Source organism: Mus caroli, chromosome 16 (assembly GCF_900094665.2).
Source record: "Mus caroli chromosome 16, CAROLI_EIJ_v1.1, whole genome shotgun sequence".
NCBI classification, from domain to species: domain Eukaryota; kingdom Metazoa; phylum Chordata; class Mammalia; order Rodentia; family Muridae; genus Mus; species Mus caroli.
In genome coordinates this window covers 47,706,737-47,727,856 of record NC_034585.1, presented here as the reverse complement: position 1 = coordinate 47,727,856, position 21,120 = coordinate 47,706,737, and the positions used below count along the sequence as shown (strand labels likewise).

The 21,120-nt window shown below is 39.4% G+C and overlaps 1 non-coding gene across 1 annotated transcript; it reads left to right on the top strand.

Moving 5' to 3' along the window:
• The first annotated feature begins 12,423 nt into the window (after positions 1-12,423).
• Positions 12,424-12,530, top strand: LOC115029684. Its single transcript, XR_003835233.1, has one exon. It is a non-coding gene; the product is annotated as a U6 spliceosomal RNA (small nuclear RNA).
• The last annotated feature ends 8,590 nt before the right edge of the window (positions 12,531-21,120 follow it).

Genomic DNA, 21,120 nt, shown 5'->3' with positions numbered 1-21,120 from the left:
CAAATCTAATTTCAATGTATCGTTTCCTGCTATACACATCTTCTATCTCTCAGGCAGATTTTAGGGTTTTGTCTTGTCTTCTGGTGTCCTAAATCTCATTAGAGCTGGTGGTGTTCAAACTCTGGCTGAGTGCTTTATAATCTTGCTGAATAATTTATATATGCTTTATAATATAAAGAAACAGAATCCTCCAGGTTTAGGAAATATTTGATTGATATTTCATCTACTGCCAACTTACTGTTTTGTTCTCTGCTCTGAATCTTCAAGTTGGTAGAATTGAAATGTGGGACATCTGGACCCCTTCCAAAGCTCTCTCATTTCCATCTTCTTTGGTTCTGCCCTATGCTGAAGTTTCTTGGTATAAATTTTGTTATTTCTTTGAAAAGGTATCTTGTCTGTGTGACTAAGATTATAGACATGTCTTCAGTTTAAAGAAAAAAAAATGTATTCTTTAGCTCTGGGGGCCATTCTGATCGCTGAGTTAATCAATTTTGCTGTTATGTGACTGTTAATTTTATTAACCAAGTTATGTGATTGGTTGAGTTTTAGGTAGGAATATCCCTTTGAAACTTTCTATGCTAAAATATGCTCAGGGAAGGAATTGTTTCCTAGCTGATGCAGCAGAGGTCTCTTTGGCTCACTCACAATGCTTCCTGATACACTTACTAGTACTTTGCTTAGCCACCATTGAAAGCAGTGGTTCTCAACCGTCCTAATGCTGTGAACCCTTAAACACACTTCCTCACGTTATAGAGAGCCCTAACCATAAAACTGTTTGGTTGCTACTTCGTAACTGTAATTTTTCTACTGTTATGAGTAGAAATGTAGATATCTGATATGATCGCATCAGGGGGACACAACCCATAGTTTGGGTTTTTTTTGTTGATTTTTTCATTGTTTTTGTTTTGTTTTGTTTTGTTTTGTTTTTTTGTATTGCTGTTGGAGTCAGGGTGGAAACTGGAAAAAAAAACTCACTTCAGATATGGAAGCTTTAAAATGAAAGCTTTATTTTCTAAGTATTCAGGGAGGCAGTCAGTTAAGGATCTAAACTATGTCCCCAAAGGGATATTCTACATTTTTAAAGGATGGGGACACAAAGCACAGGAGAACTGCAGTGTTATCCAATTGTATTTTGACATTACGGGTTAGGCAAGGGAATACATATTGGAGACTGGGACATATCCAGGGTACCTAGCTTCTAGGATCTTATTCATTATGCTAGACATTAGGCCCTCAGTTCAGTCAGAGTTGGTCAGCTACATTTATTTAATTCAGGCATAACAGGCAATTGGGTATATGTTTTTATAACTTATGCACCTAGGTTTAAACAACAGTAATTTCTAGACTCTTTACCAGTTAACAGACAATTAAGAAAGCATTTGGAACTTAGATTCCCTTACTGGACTCATCTTCCCTTCATGCTGGGTCCTCTGGGGCACCCCCAACTGTCCCAAGTAATCTGATATTATCCTAGGACCTGCATTATTTTGCTACATCTCTACCCACCTTCATCAGACCTCCTCATCTGCAAGCATACAGGATAGATTCTCTTCCCACAACCATACTCTCTGCCCACTGAGTCTTCTAGGGTATCCCATGTGCCCTGAGCAGCCTGCAATCCCTACTACACCCCCATTCTCCCACTACCTCTCAGTTCACCTTCATCAGACCTGGTGATGAGGAACCATTTAGCCAATCAGAGGCTTAACACATAAGGATCATCGAGGTTAACTACCCTCCCAATGCCTACTACAACAGGAACATCCAGAGACCAAAGCCATTCAGATGGCTAATAGCCCTAGAAAGAAAACAATCTACAAAAGCCAGGCAATATGACACCTTCAGAGGACAGATACTGTACTACAGCAAGACCTAGATATCCTAACACAACTGAAGTACAAGAAGATGACCTTAAATCTAATCTTATAAAGATGGTAGAAGCCTTTAAAGAGGAAACAAATAAAATCCTATATAAAGATATACAGGAAAATTTTTAGTTCTTGTGTATTCTGCACTTTTTTTTGGCTAATATCCACTTATTAGTGAGTACATACCATGCATGTGCTTTTGGTTCTGAGAAACCTCTCTCAGGATAATATTTTCTAGTTCTATCCATTTGCCTGCAAAACTCGGGATGTCTTCCTTCTCAATAGCTGAGTAGTATCCCATTGTGTAAATGATCCACATTTTCTGTATTCATTTTTCTGTTGTAGGACATCTGGGTTGTTTCCAGCTTCTGGCTATCACAAATAAGGCCACTATGAACATAGTAGAACACATGCACCTGTGGCATGGTGGGGCATCTTTTGGGTATATTCCCAAGAGTGGTATTGCTGGGTCTTGAGGTAGAACTATTTCCAGTTTTCTGAGGAACACCCAGAATGATTTCCAGGGTGGTTTTTTTAACAGGAAAAGTAAATAAATAAAACTGTGCAAAGCCTGAAAGTAGAAATAGAAGCAATTAAATAAATAAATAAATAAATAAATAAATAAATAAATAAATAAACTAAGGAAATTCTGGACGTGGAAAACCACCTAGGAAAGAAAACAGGAATAACAAATGCAAGTGTCACCAACAGAATACAGGAGTTGGGAGAGGGAATTCCCAGGTATAGAAGATACAATAGAAGAAATTGATACATCAGTCAAAGAAAATGTTAAATCTAAAGAATCCCTGACACAAAACATCAAGGAAATAAGGGATACCATGAAAAAACCTAACCTAAGAATAATAGGAATAGAAGAAGGTGAAGAGTACCAGCTCCAAAGACCAGAAAATATTTTCAACGAAATTATAGAAGAAAACTTCCCCAACCTAAAGAAATAGGAGGCTAAAAACATAAGAGAAGTTTACAGAACACAAATCAAACTGAACCAGAAAAGAAAATCCTCCCAGAACATAATAGTCAAAATACAAAACCTTCAGAACAAAGAAAGAATATTAAAAGCAGCCAGGTAACATACAAACGCAGACCTATCAGAATCACACCCGACGTCTCAACACAGACTCTAAAAGCTAGAAGAGCCCAGACAGATACCTTGCAACCTCTAAAAAAGCATAGGTGCCAACTTACACTGCTATACCCAGAAACATTTTCAATCACCATAGATGGAAAAAATAAGAAGGAAGACCCAAGCAAAGATGCTTGAATCTCACTTAGAAGGGGGAATAAAATAGTTTTAGGAAACAGATGGAGGAAGGAAACTGGGTGGGAGAGGGGATGGTAAGGGGAATGGGAGGGGGAGGTTCAGGATCAGGTGTGTGAAATGATAGGGGGATGGCCAGATGGTCATGAGACTGAGTGGAATGTGCAGATGGTGGGAGTGGGGGTGCATTTCAAGTATGTGCCAGAGACCTGGAATAGGAGAGGTTCCCATTAATCAATGGGGAGACCTTAGCTGGGACTCATAGCAGTGGGGATAGAGAACTTGAAGAGGCAACTTCCAGCAGCTAGGTAGGAACTTCAGTGGAGTAATAGGAACAACAGACTGCCCACAAAACTTTCAACCCAAAGCTTATCCTGTCTATAAGAAATGCATGGATAGGGAGATGCAGCAGTTACTGAGAGAATGGCCAAGGAATAACCTGCTCAACCAAAGACCCACGCTATGAGCATGCACCAATCCCTAACACTGTTAAAGATACTCTGTAATGCTTGTAGACAGGAGCATTCTCTCCTCTGAGAGGCTCCACCCACCAGCAGACTGGGGAAGGTGCAGGTCCTCACAGGCAAAGACTGGATGGAGCCTGAGGACTCTTATAAGAATGCTGAGGGAAGGATTGAGGACTCCTAAAGAGATAGGAGCTCCACAGGAAAACCAACTGAGTCAACTAACCTGAACCCCTGTAGGATCTCAGAGACTGAACCACCAACCAACGAGCCTACATGGGCTGAACCTGCCCCCACTCGCACATATCTAGCAGTTGTGCAACTTGGTTTTTTGTGTGAGTCCCAAACAACTGGAGCAGGGGCTCTCCCTAAAGATGTTGTCTGTCTGTGGAATCTATTCCCTTGACTCAGCTGTCTTGTCCTGCCTCAATGGAAGAAGAAGTGCCTAGCCCACCCCACCCCACCCCCCCCTTCACTCCTCCACAGATCCACTCCTCCTTCATTTCTACTAAGAGGAGGTCTCCAAGAGATATCAGGTAATCATATCATGGTAAGATACAGCAAGACCAGGTACAAACCCTAATAAAAAGGGCAATCCAGTAGAAGAAAAAGGGTCCAAAGAGCAGGTAAAAGAATAAGGGACACTCCCCCATTGTTAGGAGTCCCACAAAACATTATAACACACACACACACACACACACACACACAGTATTTTTACCCTGAGGATTCAGAGTTAGAACATTGGCTACAGTGTTTCATTATTTTCTTTAGAATATTACCGGCTTCCTTTTGCCAGAACAATGAATTTCAATGCTAACTGGCAAAAGGCTAATGGAAAGACAAGTTGTCTTCTGTGAAGTGCATGTTGCCACCTGTAGCATGTGGGTGTATGCTTAGAGTTGGGGAAAAAAAAAAAACAAATCCTAATCATTGCTAAAGCAGGTTCACTCTTTCTGGGAGACAAAAACATTATACTGGTTTAGAGACCTGAATCTGATACTATTGCCAACAGATCACACTGTGTAAAGCTAAGACCACAGTAAACACTAGCCCTTAAGAGGGTACAACACAGTGGGTCTATTTTTCTTTAAGATGGAGGTTTCTATTTAGTGAATAAGAAGCTAAAATCTTGACAGAAACCATTTTCAGGTTTCTAGTTTCTAATTTATATAGATTATCTTCCATAGATTTTTTTTTAAAAAATGTTTTTTCCTAAGACTTCCAATTAAGAAGCATTTTCTTCCTTTATGATATCTCAACACTGCTTTTTTTTTTTTTTTAACTAGCTGAAAGCTCCGTTCTGTGTGTGACCTAACTACTTATGCAAGCCACTGGATCATTAACAGGTTCTCAATGCAGCTGAGAGGCAAGACTTACCTGAAATCTTAAGTGAGCTCAGACAAAGCTCTCAGAGCTGCTGCTCCTCACAGTGCAGAAACTTATTTTTTTTCTAAGAGAGGTCAGAAAGTTCAAAGAGAAGATCAGGAAAACACCTGCAGCCCTACATCTATCTAAGCACTTCTGCAAAATGTGCTGTCAGTGATACCTGTGCTTAGCCAGGGAGGATGCATTTTCCAAGAGACATTTGATTAACATGAATGCATCATGTTCCAACCTCCAGTAAAAAAGAACAGCCAGGAGGGCCTGGAAAAAAATTATGCAGCTGCTTCCGAGATGTTTTTATTTACAATTTCATGGACAGTGCACTTTGCCAGGAAGTGTCACTGGAAGGTACACATTCATCTGCATGATTGCCTCCAGGTCTCTTCTGCGGCAATGATCACTAATGAATATGCAATACGTAGTTTTAAGGTTCAATAGATTTCAGATCGGCTCATGACAAACAGCCTTGACTGCATTTGCTCTCAAGGCCCAATTTAGAAGGCTAGAGACATTGACATGTTGCCAGTTCTGCCTGGCATATTAAACAAAGACTCTACCTTGATTGTGCTCTTGTGCACTAAAAAAACCCAACAAGATATTCAGGGTCTTTCTCTATGGCAACTTCTTATTTGGCACGAACACATACATGTGTAGAAACAGTTCTATATCTCTTAGATGGTGAGAAGAGGAAACAACAACATACCTTGTCTTTGAGCCTGGGAATGATAAACAGCAAATAACTTTAAAGTATTTATGGTTATGCACACTTGAAATTGTATTGTATTGTTTTAATTACCAAGTCCTCAGTGTCTATAGTCACAGGAAATCTTTTATATAGTGAGATATAAAACTGCAAGATATGCATGGAAAGAGCCATGACAGTAGACCATATAGTTTATTTATTTTTAAAATCCTTTTGTATTATACACACAAACCTTTCTGATTTGATGTATACATATAAAGGAAGTTTCTAATGTAAAACGTCAGCTTTAAGAGACACTAATGGATATTTTGTCAAACTGGTTACTAGGACCACTTACCAGATAGTCCTTCCAACAGTGCATGCTTCCAAATCCCCAGCTTTAGCAATGCTGTCTCTAAACCTCAGTCATTTTGTTGAGTGTGCTGTGGAATCCGCCTAGTCTGATTATTACTGGGAATCTGAGTCCTTCTTTTTTTTTTTTTTTAAACAGGTTCATTTAGAGTGATAATCTCTTTTGTGAACCACCTGGACATGAGGATCAACCTGTGTGGTGCTTACTCTGCTTTACACAGAATTGTGGCTTCCAGGGTGTACCTTGCCCTGAGTGATTCCATTTGTAATGCAAAATTTGTTGTGAGTCTGAGTGCTGAAACAGAATGGCTCACATCTTGTTTGTGCATGGAAGCCATCTCTGTCTATCCTACACAAACCTTGAGGTGAAGACTGATAAACATCTTATTTGTGTAAACATAAAAGTGTCTCTTATGAGCTTGTCAGATTAAACTAGAAACACAAAGACATACAAATATAAGAAAGCATGTCATAAAAATCAAACACTCAGATTACACCATACACCAGACCAACAAACATTGACTCCCACACCTAGATATCTCATATAAAAAAGAGAGACCTGTAGAAATTAAGAACTTCTTAAATGCCTTCTGATTTTCACATATGAGAGCATAATTTAACATTCTACAAATTGACCTATCAGGTAGTTACCACCTTAACTTACAGAATCCCTCCAGTATATGTTTCAGTCATGAATCCAACATGATTCACATGTCAAAGTTCAGAAGAATTTTTCCAATTACCATTTGAGTGCATGGATGCTTTGAAAGAAATATTTTATTAGAGAGTCAAGGCTTGTACTACTTTAATTGCTAGTGTGTCTACATAGGGCTTATTAGAACAGGGCACTGTTTTTATTAAGAAATGTGTGTGTGTGTGTGTGTGTGTGTGTGTGTGTGTAAATGAAGAAATGGCTCAGGGGTTAAGATTACCTTTTGCTCTTGCAGAGGACCAAGTTTGGCTACTAGCACCAGCTTGGTGGTTTACAGTCATCCATATCTCCCGTTGCACGGGATTCAATGCTTTCTTCCAACCTCCAAGGTTACTGGGTGCTGACATAGTGTACATGCAGGCAAAACACTTGTACACATAAAAGGAAATAAATGAATATTTTAAAATTAAGAAATAATATATACATATTGGCTCAGATTGTGGGAGTAACCAACCAATGGCTGATCTAAGATTCCTAAGCCAGGAAAGGGAGCCCATGGCCAATACTGCCTGGATGGCCAGGAGACAGAAGCTAGATGACCCAGCAACCTAAGATAGAACCAAACATGACTGACTAAGAAATAAATGATTCCAAATGATATTCTGCTATACTCATAGATTGGTCCTAGGCTAAACATCATCAAGGAGGCTTCCTCTGCAGCTGACAGAAGCAGATGCAGAAACCTACAGCCAAACATAATATAGAGCACAGGGAACTCCAGAAGATGAGGAGATAGGACTGTGGGAACCAGAACAGTTGAGGACACCATGAGAGCATGGCCCACAAAATCAACTAAGCAAGGCCCATCGGGGCTCACAAAGACTGAAGCAGCAACCATGGAGCATTCATGGATCTGTGCTAGGTCCTCTACACACGTGCTGTGGGTTTTTAGCCCGAGGTTTTTGTGGGACTCGAACAGTAGGAGTTGCAGGTATCTCTGACTATTTTGCCTGTTCTTAGGACTCATTTCTTCCTGCTGGGTTACTTCATTCAGCCTCGATATGAGGGTCTGTGCCTAGTCTTATTAAAGCATGTTATGCCATGCTTGGTCGATATCCTTGGGAGAACCACACTTTTCTGAAGGGAAACAGAAGATCTGGAGGACAGAAGAGATGAGGGGAGAACTGTGAGAGCTTAAGGGAAGAAGGCTGAAGTCAGGATGTATTGTATGAGAGAAGAACAAATTTAAAAAAGAAATACTATATAAATATATAGTATAATCTGTACATGTAATCTGTAAAATAGTTACCTTAGCATACATATTACTGTTGCTTATCCATCCAGATACATACATACATACATATAGATACAGATATAGATAGAAATTGGTGATATAGAAAGCACAAGAAGTTAAATCATAACAAGGTCACTGAGTTTAGTAAGTATAAAAATTTGGACATAGGCAATGCTCAAAACTTATGTTCCTAAATTTCTACTTGGCACATTACCTTAGGAATGATTCACAAAATTTATACCTACCTACTACCTATCTTGCTCATTTTAATCACACGTTCGGAGCAGTAATATATGAATATTGGTATGAGTAGTTCTTGTAATGGTTCGTAATAGCTAATTGAAACAGAGAGCAGAGAGTTGAGGTCAGTACTTAAGAAGCACTTTAATTCTCAAAATGGTCTCAAGTCTTTCCACTGCACTAAGAAATTCCTTTGCTTAAAATGTTAAGCTGAAATTTAGTGCTGAATTCAGTATTATATTTAGAAACTACTTTTTTGGATATTCAAATTTTACAGTGTCCAAGATTCAGCCTCCATAATCAAGAAGCCATAAAAATAAATATGTTAGATTTGGCAAATTTAACTGTAATAGACATTATATATAGTAAATACTGGGTCTATGACTCCCTATACCTGGTCTGGGAGCATGACACCCACATATTCCCAATCACAGGTTCTCCTCTGCTTTATATCAATATGTGGGTCTCCATGTGGCAAGTAAGTCAAGCAAATTAGTGTGCAAGGTATAAGACCCCAAAATTCATATAACCCTGCTGTCATCTTGGTTCAACAAAAACCTTATTCTACCCATGTAGTGATATGAAATTCAATCCATAGTCAGCTGTGGGAAGCCACATGTGCTGTTGCAGAGTGGCACAGGCTTCTGCTGGCCACCACGCATACATAGGCAGGAAAGTTTTTTGCCAAGATGAGGTTTTGAGAATTAACCAAAATTGACCAATCAGATGAGAGAGAAATTNAAATTGACCAATCAGATGAGAGAGAAATTGACCAATCAGAAGAGAGAGAAGTTAACCAATCAGATGAGAGAGAAAGTAACCAATCAGATGTAGGAATGCAAATGAGGTGGTAAGCATCAACCAAGCACAACACAATCCGGGTGTGAGACACACCTCTCCTAGGCCTATATAAAGCAGCACCAGGGCTGGGCTCAGGGTCTATTCGCCTCTACAATCAAGCTCTCCCAATAAACGTGTGCAGTGTCGTTCTTGCTGGTCGAGTCGGACGCGCACAAGAGTCAGCCATCTCTATAGAGAACTTCCACTTCACAATTTTGTCTGCTCCTTGGGTCCATTCAACACCTAATGGCATATTTACTCTCAAAGCTGCAGATCCCTGGAGGCCCAGAGAGTTCAAAAAATGCCATGTCTAAGAAGGCAGTAAACCTTAGAAAACACACTTGCACTCCTTCAACTGAAATCACAGAAAATGGATCTAAGGAAAGAAAGTATGGTTGTGTAGAACAATGTACATCCTAGAAGTTGTGATTCCATCTCTGGGTATATACCTTCATCTTCTACATCCGACTTAAAGTAGAAAGTACCATTCTTAGCCAATGGGCTCAAGTAAAACTAAGCAATGTTCTAAAATATTCTACAGAAAAAAAGTATACATAAATATGTATACATATACTCTGCTGAAAAATATTCATTGACTTTTATTTTCCTTCATGCAAAATAAGTCTATTTTGTATATACAAGAGAATATTTTAGGCTTCTATTTTATAACTTTGGCACTATCTTGAATATTCATATTACCCAATAAGCTATTTATTAGTTTCAATAAAAACATTTTTAATATCCTATCCACAGCATAAATCCTGCCTCTCATATGAATTCATTGAATTTCTATTCAAATAGAGTAATTATCCTAAGGTATATGTTTAGAATATATAGGTTATTTATGTATTAAAGCTGGTAGGTTCTGATTGCTTTATTTTGATGGTGAGTTATGAATCTTCTACATTTAAGCGGAAATGTGTTTTCAAGCCCCAAAGCTAGAAATCTTTTTAAAACACATTGAAAATGAAGTCTTATTTCCCAGGTCTATTTCAGTATACAGTAGTTTGTAAAATAAATACTCTAAAGTGGTCTGACTTCATAATAATAATTGCTTTAAAACAGCCCCATGGTTAGACTTGGTATTATAAACTTTGTCTGCTAGTCAATTATTATGGCCCCACTAATGCTATAACCACTGTCTATAATAGAAGTGCCAGGTTGAGCATAGTCATATGAATAAAATATTACAAATAAATTATCCCATCGATATGCAGCTTCTCAAATGAAATACAATGACTGATATTTACCAATATATCTTCAACAAGATTTGCAACAAGATTGATATGAATGGCCAGGGACTCTATCCAAAACTATTGTTCAGTTCCTTATAATCCAATGTTTCACTATATACTTTCCTTTGATTTGTTTTAAGTTTCATCAGAAAGGAAGACAGCCTAAGTCAGACACACCACGTACTATGCTTCCTTACTCCGCGGTACTTTTGCAGACATCTGAGCTATCATGTATAGAGTAGGTAGAAGGTGAATGAGGTGGTAAAGCCAGCATGAGATTGCCAGAGGTGCAGTGATTTCAGAAGCCTGTTCAGCAACTTCACATTCTGAACTGTGATAAGAGTACACCCGTTTTCTTGCTTTGGCCATCCTTTCTATGAGCCAAGGCAAGGAAAACGGTCAGTCTGCTGGAAAAACAATGCACTACGCATAGTGATTTGCTTTGTCTTCTGATATTACTATTCTGTCTCACCACAGTCACAATCAAAGCCTACATTTGCATAGGAGGATATAAATAACATAGTGTGGGGTATAGGAAAGGATTACGGGAGGAGGTGACTCGGAGGGGGCAGTAAACAGGATGTAAGGTGAACGAGTAAAAAAAAAAAACTAAACTAAATTAAAAATAATATAGTGTGATTAAATTTTAATTATTTCAAATTTTTGGAACACCAACATTTCACAAATGAAAAACAGTCACACTTGACTTTATCTGGCAAGTGAAAATCTAAATGTGGACATATGATCACCATTTATTTGACATCTCCAGGGGATAAATGACTACTCCATCCCACTTTGGCTGCCATATGTCTTTTTATGTGTGCTCAGTAACCCTTGGTACCAGCGCATTCTCCTCCCCATCACCTCCTTCCTGGCTACCTTGAGTCAAGCAACTCTACTCCGTTACATGCTTCTTCCCTAATGCTCTGTCTTATCAAAGGCCCACAGTGGAACCAGAGCACAGACCAAACCCTCCAAAATATCTCAGCCAAAATTAATTTTATTGGTATCAAGACCTCCGAAACATGCCTATGACATCACATAGAAAACAGCCTGACCCACACACCTGTTGCCAAGGCAACAGCCACCATATTCCCAGAATCCACTTGGCTCACCTTCCACCTTTACCCATGGCTACATCACCATCCATATATAAAGGAAGGTCCCTCTGATCTTTCTTTCTTTGCCCCCCCTTCTCTTTCTGACACCTTGCCCTTTCCTCTCTCTCTCTCTCTCTCTCTCTCTCTCTCTCTCTCTCTCTCTCTAAACCTCACGTGGAACTGTTTGGCCTGGTGTGGTCTTTTGTAGCCATGTGCCAATCACAACAAATTTCCACTTAAGTTGTTTTACACACAAGTAGAAACCTGACAGAAACAAGGTATTTAAAATCAAGTTATTTTTTCCTCTGTAAAGATGTCAGAAAGGGGACCACTAATAGTATTTGCTGCACAATCATGGGGAACTGTGATGGATCACCAGCACAGGGATAGAAGCCTGGTGTTGTGGAGCACACCTGTAATGACTAGAGATGGAGAGAAGACAATACCCTGAGGTTTGCTCCTCAGTCAGTCTAGTTAAACCAGTGAGCGTTCTCAATGTAGTCTAGTTGCTGCAGAGGTTTATAAAAGCAATAATTTCTGTGATCTCCATCACTAAGGAATTACATTTGATTGGTTATTTAAAGAGATACAGTAATTAGGGAGTGTGAGCAAAGCCTGGTATATACATGCATGAAAATGTCATTGTGTCTTAATGTATGTGTCTTAGTCACTGTTCTACTGCTGTGAAGAGATGTCATAATGAGGCAGAGAGAAACTGAGCCTGTCATGGGCTTTGGAAACCCCAAAGTCCAGTACCAGTGATGTGGAAGACACATCTATTCCAATAAGAACATACCTCCTAATCCTTCCCAACAGATCATAAACTTGGGACTAAGCATGCAAATATATAAGCCTATAGGGGCCAATTTTATTCAAATCACCACAATATTCTAACAAATATAAAAGTCAAGGGATAAAAAAGTACCTGGGATAAATTTTTAAAGACATGCAAAAATAATCAGAAAATTATTAGTGCACCTGGACACAATAGAACATTTAAAAAATGTGTCAGCCGTGCTCACTTCAGCAACACATATACTAAAATTGGAACGATACAGAGAAGAATAGTATGGCCCCTGAGCAAGGATGACATGCAAATTTGTGAAGTGTTCCATATTTTTTCTTAAAAATAAAATGTGTCAGCCATGGTAATTTGGCAAGGGGCTACAGTTTGCTGACAGGATGTTACTGAAGGAAGTACATGCGTCCCACTGATTAGTAAAGAGGTAAGCAGATATTCCACGGGGAAGGGAGAGCATACAAGAAATGATACAGTATCCAGGAGACAGAAATTGCCCCCATTGCTGGAATGCTCAGCCATTAGATGTTTATGACAGTTTTTAGTTAATCAAAATGGTTAAATGTCCCAAAAGAATGCATAGAAACAGTTTGTAGTGCCTGAAGGGGCTGAATTAGGAAAATGAAGCTATAAGCTCTGACTTAGAGCAGTGGTTCTCGAGCTTCCTAAATCTGTAACACTTTAATACAGTCCCTCACGTGGTGATCCCTAACCATAAAATTGCTCCATTGCTACTTCACAAACTTGTTACTGTAATGAATCATAATGTATATATCTGATATGCAGGATAGCTGATATCTGAGCCCTATGAAAGGGTCATCCAACCCCCAAAGGAGTCACGACACACAGGTTGATAACAAAGGCTTAGAAGATGAAACAAAGACACAATTATTATGATAGAAATTTTAAAAAATGGTTGCATAAAATATCTTTAAAGAATGGAACCTACTAGACAAGAACACAGGCTCAGAGTGAGTGTGGCAGAGCAGGGCTCACAGCTCTTCTACCTATGAACCTGGGACTCTTGATGAACTTCCAAAGCCCCCAGGCTGTAGTTTACTCTTTAAAGTGTGCCATAAAATGATACAGAAATTATTGGGTATTGTTAAAAGTCAGACAACTACATATTCAAAGTTCCTAAGGAAGTTGGCCCACTATAATTAATAATCAATAAATATCAATAAAAAGTGGCTGATGTATTCACATACACATAATTTTATAGTAATTTGCTTATTAATAAAGATTATTAATAAAATTATGGATTTTTCCAAACTGTACTCACACTACTTTGTAAGATATTAGTCAAAGGATAGGCATGTAACAATGTTTCCTGAAGAATGTCGACATAGGCTCAACATATTTCTCTAAGTTCTCTCCACACTATGTTCCTCAGAAATATTTTTAAAATTATTTAAGCTAAGCACAAGAGCAAAATGACAACATATTCCTGCTATGTATTCCCATATATGTGTGGAATGACACAGAAAACTCAAGAGAAGTTAGGTGAGGCAGTGCTACAGATTGGGAAGAAAGCATTTCAGAGAAGAGAGATTGAGATCTTCTAAAAATACAGGTTCATATAAAGTCAGAGACAAAGAGGTTTGCCTGTGTAATCCAGACTATGACTAAGGGAGGCTTTGCCACCTCCTCCGTAAGAGTTACAGATTAACCCTGGGCTTCAGAGCCAATGTGACTGAGTAGCCTGGTGCTGTGGATTTATCAAGGTGTGTACCACTGGCAGCTCCTTGCAATGTGGGGAGTGAAGCCTCAAGTGCAAACAATAGAGACTGAGACTCAGAGGAACGGTGTGGATATGAGAGAGGCTGCCTCCACTGTGCTCCTTATCGGTACACCCTCACATCTTAACGTCTACAGCTTCAGTCTCAACCAGGTGAATAAAACTCAGAATATATGGATCTTGGCAATGTGGCTCTGAGGACAGCTGGTAAGCCTCAGCGCTGCTAGATTGAGTCGGTGAATGCCGTTGTGCTTCTGATTCATACATCTTACCGTAACTCATAGCAACAGAAGAGAGATTAGTGACTCCCCATAGCAGGTTTGCAGAAAAATCACAAACTAAAACCCAAGCATGTATCCCTACAGTTTTTATTAGCCACGGGATTATCGAAGCCTGCAGCATGAACAAGCATGTAATGGAAATCGTCTGCAAAGATGAGAGCACATCCGCAAACTAATCATTCTAGATGTGCGACAGACAGTGGCCTCGTGGGTTCTGTGGATGCATAGGTGGCCTCCTGGGTTCTATAGTTGCAGCTGTTCCCATGAGAAAAGTGACCAGCTCTTGTGGTGGTGGATGAAGGGAAGAAAACGATTTAAACATACTTTGGTTAAATTCTTTGATGTTTCCTTAATGAAGTTTTCCTCCAAAAAGCCTATAGAAAGCAGGGGCCCTTGTTCATTCTATGTCTCAGAGTTTGCTTGTGCATAAACTAGGGAGCTTTTTATTATTAGGTTCTATTTTATCCAAATAATGTAAGCTTTCTGAGACATGCATAGTTAACTGTGGCAACTGCTTTGAGAGGCAGTGCAGCATAATGAATGGTATCCCAGATGTAAGCACTAAGTGTAATGAGTGGGACACCTACTGAGCCTGTGTACTGGCTAGTTTTGTGTCAACTTGACACAGCTGAAGTTATCACAGAGAAAGGAGCAGCAGTTGTGGAAATGCCTCCATGAGATCCAGCTGCAAGACATTTTCTCAATTAGTGATCAAGAGAGGAGGGCCCCTTGTGGGTGGTACCATCTCTGGGCTGGTAGTCTTGGGTTCTATAAGAAAGCAAGCTGAGCAAGCCAGTGGAAGCAAGCCAGTAAGGAACATCCCTCCATGGCCTCTGCATCAGTTCCTGCTTCCTGCCCTGCTTGAGTTCCAGTCCTGACTTCCTTCAGTGATGAACAGCAATATAGAAGAGTAAGCTGAATAAACCCTTTCCTCCCCAACTTGCTTCTTGGTCATGATGTTTGTGCAGGAATAGAAATCCAGACTAAGATAGTCTGCTAATAGAATATCATTACACTGAACTCTCTCTCTCTCTCTCTTTACCTATAAAATGAGAGGATCAACAGGATCACTGTGTTAAAAATGTTTATCTGATAGATGTTACTTACTTTTGTTACTAGTGCTCACCACTTCTTCAGTGCTTAGAAGAGCAAGTGAATGAATAGTACACACACGTGAGTGCACACACACACACACAGTGCATGCGCTGCACCCATTCTTTCTTCTAAGGTGTGCATATCTAATAGAGTACCCTTTTAAAATAGTTAGAATTATTAAAAGTGCCCCACATATCAAAGATGTGGGCAGAATATTGCAAACTATCTTAGAGCTAAGAACGGCACTGGCACCCTAGAAACAATTTAATGCTTCACAACTCTCTTTGGACTCATTGTAAAGCATTTCAAGTGGATGCCAAGCCAAATACAGTTAAATAAACATATTCATCTTGTACTTGAATATTTTTAAATACACCTAGCTGAAGCTAATGAAGCTCAGATGTTGTTGAGTTCAAGGAGACCATTATTGGTTTGTAGTTCATCAGTGTTAAAAACTACATCTAGTATCCCATGGCATTCTGAAACTTTGACATTTAAAAGGAAACTTGTACTTGGAAAGGTTGAGAGCCATGAGTCTTGGTCATGCTTTGGCTCTAAAAATGTAATCTTTGACTCCATGAGCTCTGTGGCAGAAGCAAAGGTCACTGGAGTCAAGAATATACAAAGACAAGAGATGCCCTGCTAAACCTTCACTTCTAAAGGGTTCTGGGCATCATGTGCCTAAGTCTGTCTACATTTGTGAATCCGTTTAGGCATGAAGGTCAAGCTTTGACCAGAAACAACCATTGTGGACAAATATAACCTTCTTTGTTAATGTGGAGAATTTGAGATTGAATAGGTTTCCTTACGAGAAGTCTTGCAATGTTTTAAAAATACCAATGTTGTCTTTCTAAGTATCTACCTTCATTAAGAGTCTCTTCAGCTGGGTGCTGCAAATCCCAACAACTTCAGCCACTGGTCCTCCTCCATCATCATAAAGATCATAGGAATATTCATGCAACAAACATGTATGCCTATGCTCTGAAGAGATGATTGGAAATGTAGAGTAAGCATGGGAAACGGAAAAGTGCCACTATGTAAATTTAATATCCAAAGCAAGACGATGGAAGCTAGACCTGGTGGTACAGTCGTATAATCCTAGAACTTGGGAGGCTAACACAGAAGGATATCACATACATATTGATGATGATGATGATGATGACAATGGTAATGGTGAATAAAATTAAAAGGGAAAAGGGACAGATTTTATATTTTATTCTAGTTTGGCTACTTTTCTGAAACTTTCTGACTGAACAACAGGGCCATCAGGAAGACATACTCTGTGGTACATGCCCTCTTTTGTGTGTAACTGTAATGACCGTTGTGCAGCAACCCTTGGCCTCCTGACCAGTGAGGCAGCTAAGACACAAGCCGAGCACATGAAATGGGTTCATGAAATCCAATTTCGTTTTTCTCCTTCTGAAAATATAAGACCCCATTTCCAAATTGCCCTTGCTATTGGGTCAGAGCTGGGTGATTTGTTTGTCATGTGGGCATGTGGGTAGAATTGATATTTGTAACACAATCACAGAACTTAGCAGTGGATACAGGACCTCTACCTACTTTCTTCTGAAACAATTTAACGCTTGCTGCTAAATTCACATGAGAAACATCCCTGTGTTAGGATACCCTTATTTCATGTCCTAATTTGCCTAGCTAAGGGATGGTATTTTCTAATCAAAGCACTTTCCTGAATGAATGAATAAATGAATATATATACTTATATACTTCAGACTTTGAAAAAATGGATTTAAATACCAAACTCGTATGATTGAGATCTTTGAAAGTTAAATAAGATCTCCAAGTACCAATCTGCTTTATGCATAATACACAGAATGTCCATTACCATGCAGGACCATGAACTGGTTTAGGGAGCTACATAAGCCTGCTTATATGTGTGCATGTCCACATGATTACATAAAACTTTATACTCCACTAGATACACAAAGTAGCTGTGTGAATGATAGTTTATTCTATATTGAATTATTCCTAATAAGTGTACATTGTATAGTAATTATTGCAATGGTTAAGAAGACTTGTACTTCAAGAATCAAACAGGATGTGGAAAAGCTCTACTTCAGCTCCTCATTTTACAGTTAAGCAAATGAAGGGAGACGAGCCGGTGACACTGCCTATGGTGGAGTTCTCATCTATGCTACTGTTGTATACCCTTGATATTACACACCAACATATGAGGATGTTTAAAGAGTTTCTTATCTATATGCTGTGTTTTAAAATAGTTCATCAGGGCTGGAATAATAGCTCAGAGGTTCAAGCACTTACTGAATGCCCTGGTTCAGTTTCCAGAACCTACACAATCGTGGCTCACAATTACTTGTAACTCTGTCTGACCTGGTGCTCTCTCCAGCCTCTGGGGATACTGTATATTCATGGTACACATAAAGACAAAGACAAACACAAGAATAAATAAATACATAAAATGTAAAATAAAATACCTCATCAGTCTTGCCAAACTTTACTAAAATTAGAGGCACAGAGGTTCGAGCAGCAGTGACTTGAGGTGATATGGGAGGAGTGTTTTTTCCTTCATGCAAAGCCTACTGAGTTATACCACAGATGTCACGACTGTGTCTTCATTACAACACCAAGTTAACTTGCATAAGAAATGTACCATACGACATAGGTGCGATCAGCATCGGCTTTGGTCTGAATTGGGTTCTGCTGTTTTTAACTCTTGGCAATATGCAGCTTTAGTATGATTTAGTTCTAGAATCCTAACTCTCGTTTACCTACTCTATGAAATTAGGATAAGAGAATTTGCTGTATATAAGTTTTCTGTTTATGAAATCACTTCACACAGCATCTGATAACCCAAAGCACCCACTGATGATGGTTACCATGATATGCAGAAAATCTACTCAGAACAGTCATTCCATGGACAGACCTGAGTATACGTATTCAACACACATGTGATACGAATAAGAATGCTATATCTGCTAAACCATGTTGATAGCACATCCATAGAAACATTTTTATAACTGAATTATCACATAGACTTCCACTGTTGGAAAACATGAATGCATTGTGATGTTACAGAATATAGGCTTGAAGATTAAAATTATATGAACTGTATTTTTAAAATATTTTAGAACACTAGGATAGATTCTTAAATCAACTTATTGGGGAGCAAGTGTTTGGTTTTAAAAGGTGCTGGTTAAATTTTGCTTTATCAATTACCTTTATCAGAACAACAATTTTATATGTCATAGCTCCTCTTGATGTGGGACATACAGAGTTACAGGCATGGGTTCAGAGATAAACCTCAGGCATGTTACTTTCCTACACAGCAAGAGATTAGCTTGCATTTTGCTCATTTGCATTTTTCTGGTGAAACCCAAGTGAGAAACATTGAGCTGCCTGTTCTTCAGGGCAATAGAATAGCACTCACTTTTTGAAGAATACATTAATAAATTAAAGACTGAAGTAATCAGCTTTGAACTGTTTTACTTGCCCTCCAGAAAATTATCTTCATTGCCTGTGCCTCCAGGATCTTTTGAATTGTCAGCACCATTCAAAACATTTCTTATGATTCCACCAGGGATGTCATCTATTATCATATCTATCGAGTCTTGCACTGCCCTCTCCTGCCTGAACCAAATGAACCAATTTGACTGTGTAACTAAGCATCAGAATCAAGAACCATTTGCAGCTGGTAATGGTGGGAGTTCTAAGTTACGTTACTGCCTCATGAGCTGTTGTTCCCCTGAGCTACTCTCAAAGTGTTGGAAAACTGTATCAGATCCGGCTTGTACACCAATATTCTTCCCAGAGTTCTTCCTTGTTCCTGAGTGCCAATAATTATAATAAGGTTTTAAAACAATCTCAATTTCCTGGAGTTGGATTCTTGTTCCCTTCTGCCAGCAACGACATAGCATCCTGCTTCCAACCCAGATGGACTATCACACTCCAGAAACCACCCAGTTCTCACCCACCTGTCTCTGAGTAGCCCAAGTGCTGCGGAGCTCCAGCTGTTGGGTCCTGACCACCTGACTTCATCCTCAGAGCACTGATTCAAGCCCAGACAAAAACAAATTTGTTCCATCAACTCAGACCCTGAATCAGATTCCTGCCACATTCCTTGGAAGCCAACTTTCCAGCTGAGCCAATTTCCCTAGGTTTGGCATTACCTATTCTAAACTTATTGCTGTCTTCCTGCAAGCCAAAGAACATTAAAAAAGAAAGAAAGAAAGAAAAAGAAAGAAGAAAAAGCAAACAAACAAAAAATGGATTTCTTGTGCCACACATCCTGCTTTAGCAAATACATTAGAATAAATAATTCAAACCTTTGGCAACTGAGCATTACACTCCTACCTTCTTGTATCTCTGAATGGTACAATATCAATGAGGAGTACATTCAGGTTATCACCCAGTTAATTGGATACTTTGGGGGCATTTCCAAGTCAATAAAGTCCCAACAACAAAATAATATGGTATTCTCTGCGTTTGCAATATGGAATTAAAACAAAATGCCACATAGATTGTGTTGTCAATAGTCTTCTGTGCATCATGAAGGAGAGGAGGTGTCTCTTCATCCATGTGTATGGAGCTTGATCAGTGCCACTCCTGGAGAAATATCTTCCTGGTTTGCCCCACTATTCCTATTGTGTCTGCCTGGGATTTTCTGGGTTTCTCATTTCCTCCCTGAGCAGCCATATACACTGTGCACTTTGAGAATGTAACAAGCATACCTGAGAGTGTCTGTAGGACATGGTCCTGGAATTGGGCTCACCAGGACTGCTGAGAGCTCCTTTAATGAGTAAATAATTGGGCTCAGTGACACATTAAAAACACTTGGCTCCCCATTCACTGGCAAAGGATCCCAGGTTTCTATAGATCTGTATATATATGAGAGCATTGTTAGCTGAGAGAAGAGGGACGGTGAAGGGAAGACGAGGGAGGTAAAACGGGCAAAAGAAAATAAAGGAGAAAAGAGGTAAAGAGGGAGACAGAATGTTTTGGGCAAATGAGAGGAACAGTTGGTAGGGAGGAAAAGATTTAAGCTATGATCAAGCACAGGGAAGCCACTTCCAAATCTAAACTGTCTGCTGATTGCACTGAAAACCCACAACTATTTTTTTAATCTTATTTTCATGATCATAGGCTTCTCGGGCAGGCATAATTACCTTTTGAGGTTTCATCAGCATTTGGCCAAATTACACCATCTCTACTTCAAAAAACTCTCTGCCTCCAGAAAGGAATCCAAAGCCTCTTGCTTTTTAACTCACAGCAGCTAGTGAGCTGTTGCCAACTTTGTCCCTAAAGAATGATACAATTAACCTGAATCTGCTGCATTCCCAGTGCTGGGTGTGTTATTACTGATTTTTAAATTGGACTTCATTTAATTATAAGCTAACATCTGAGAGTATTATTTATTCAGGGTTCTAGCCTTTTGCCGAAATTACCCCTAAGGTTCCTTTTCCGGTAATAGCTGTCATTCATTCTCACCCAACCAAAAATCTTGAACAAATGCTAGCATGGTGAATAGTCCACAGAAAAGCTGATCCTGAGGGACCAGATAGCAAGGTAGACATGCTGTGTCTTTCTTAAGACTATGGATTGAGCACAGGGTCCCCAAAGGAGGAGCTAGAGAAAGGACCCAAGGAGCTGAAGGAGTCTGCAACCCTATAGGTGAAACAATATGAACTAACCAGTACCCTAAGAGCTCCTAGGGACTGAACCACCAACCAAAGAGAACACATGGAGGGACCCATGGCTCCAGTTGCATATGTAGCAGAGGATGGCCATGTCAGTCATTAATGGGAGGAGAGGCCCTTGGC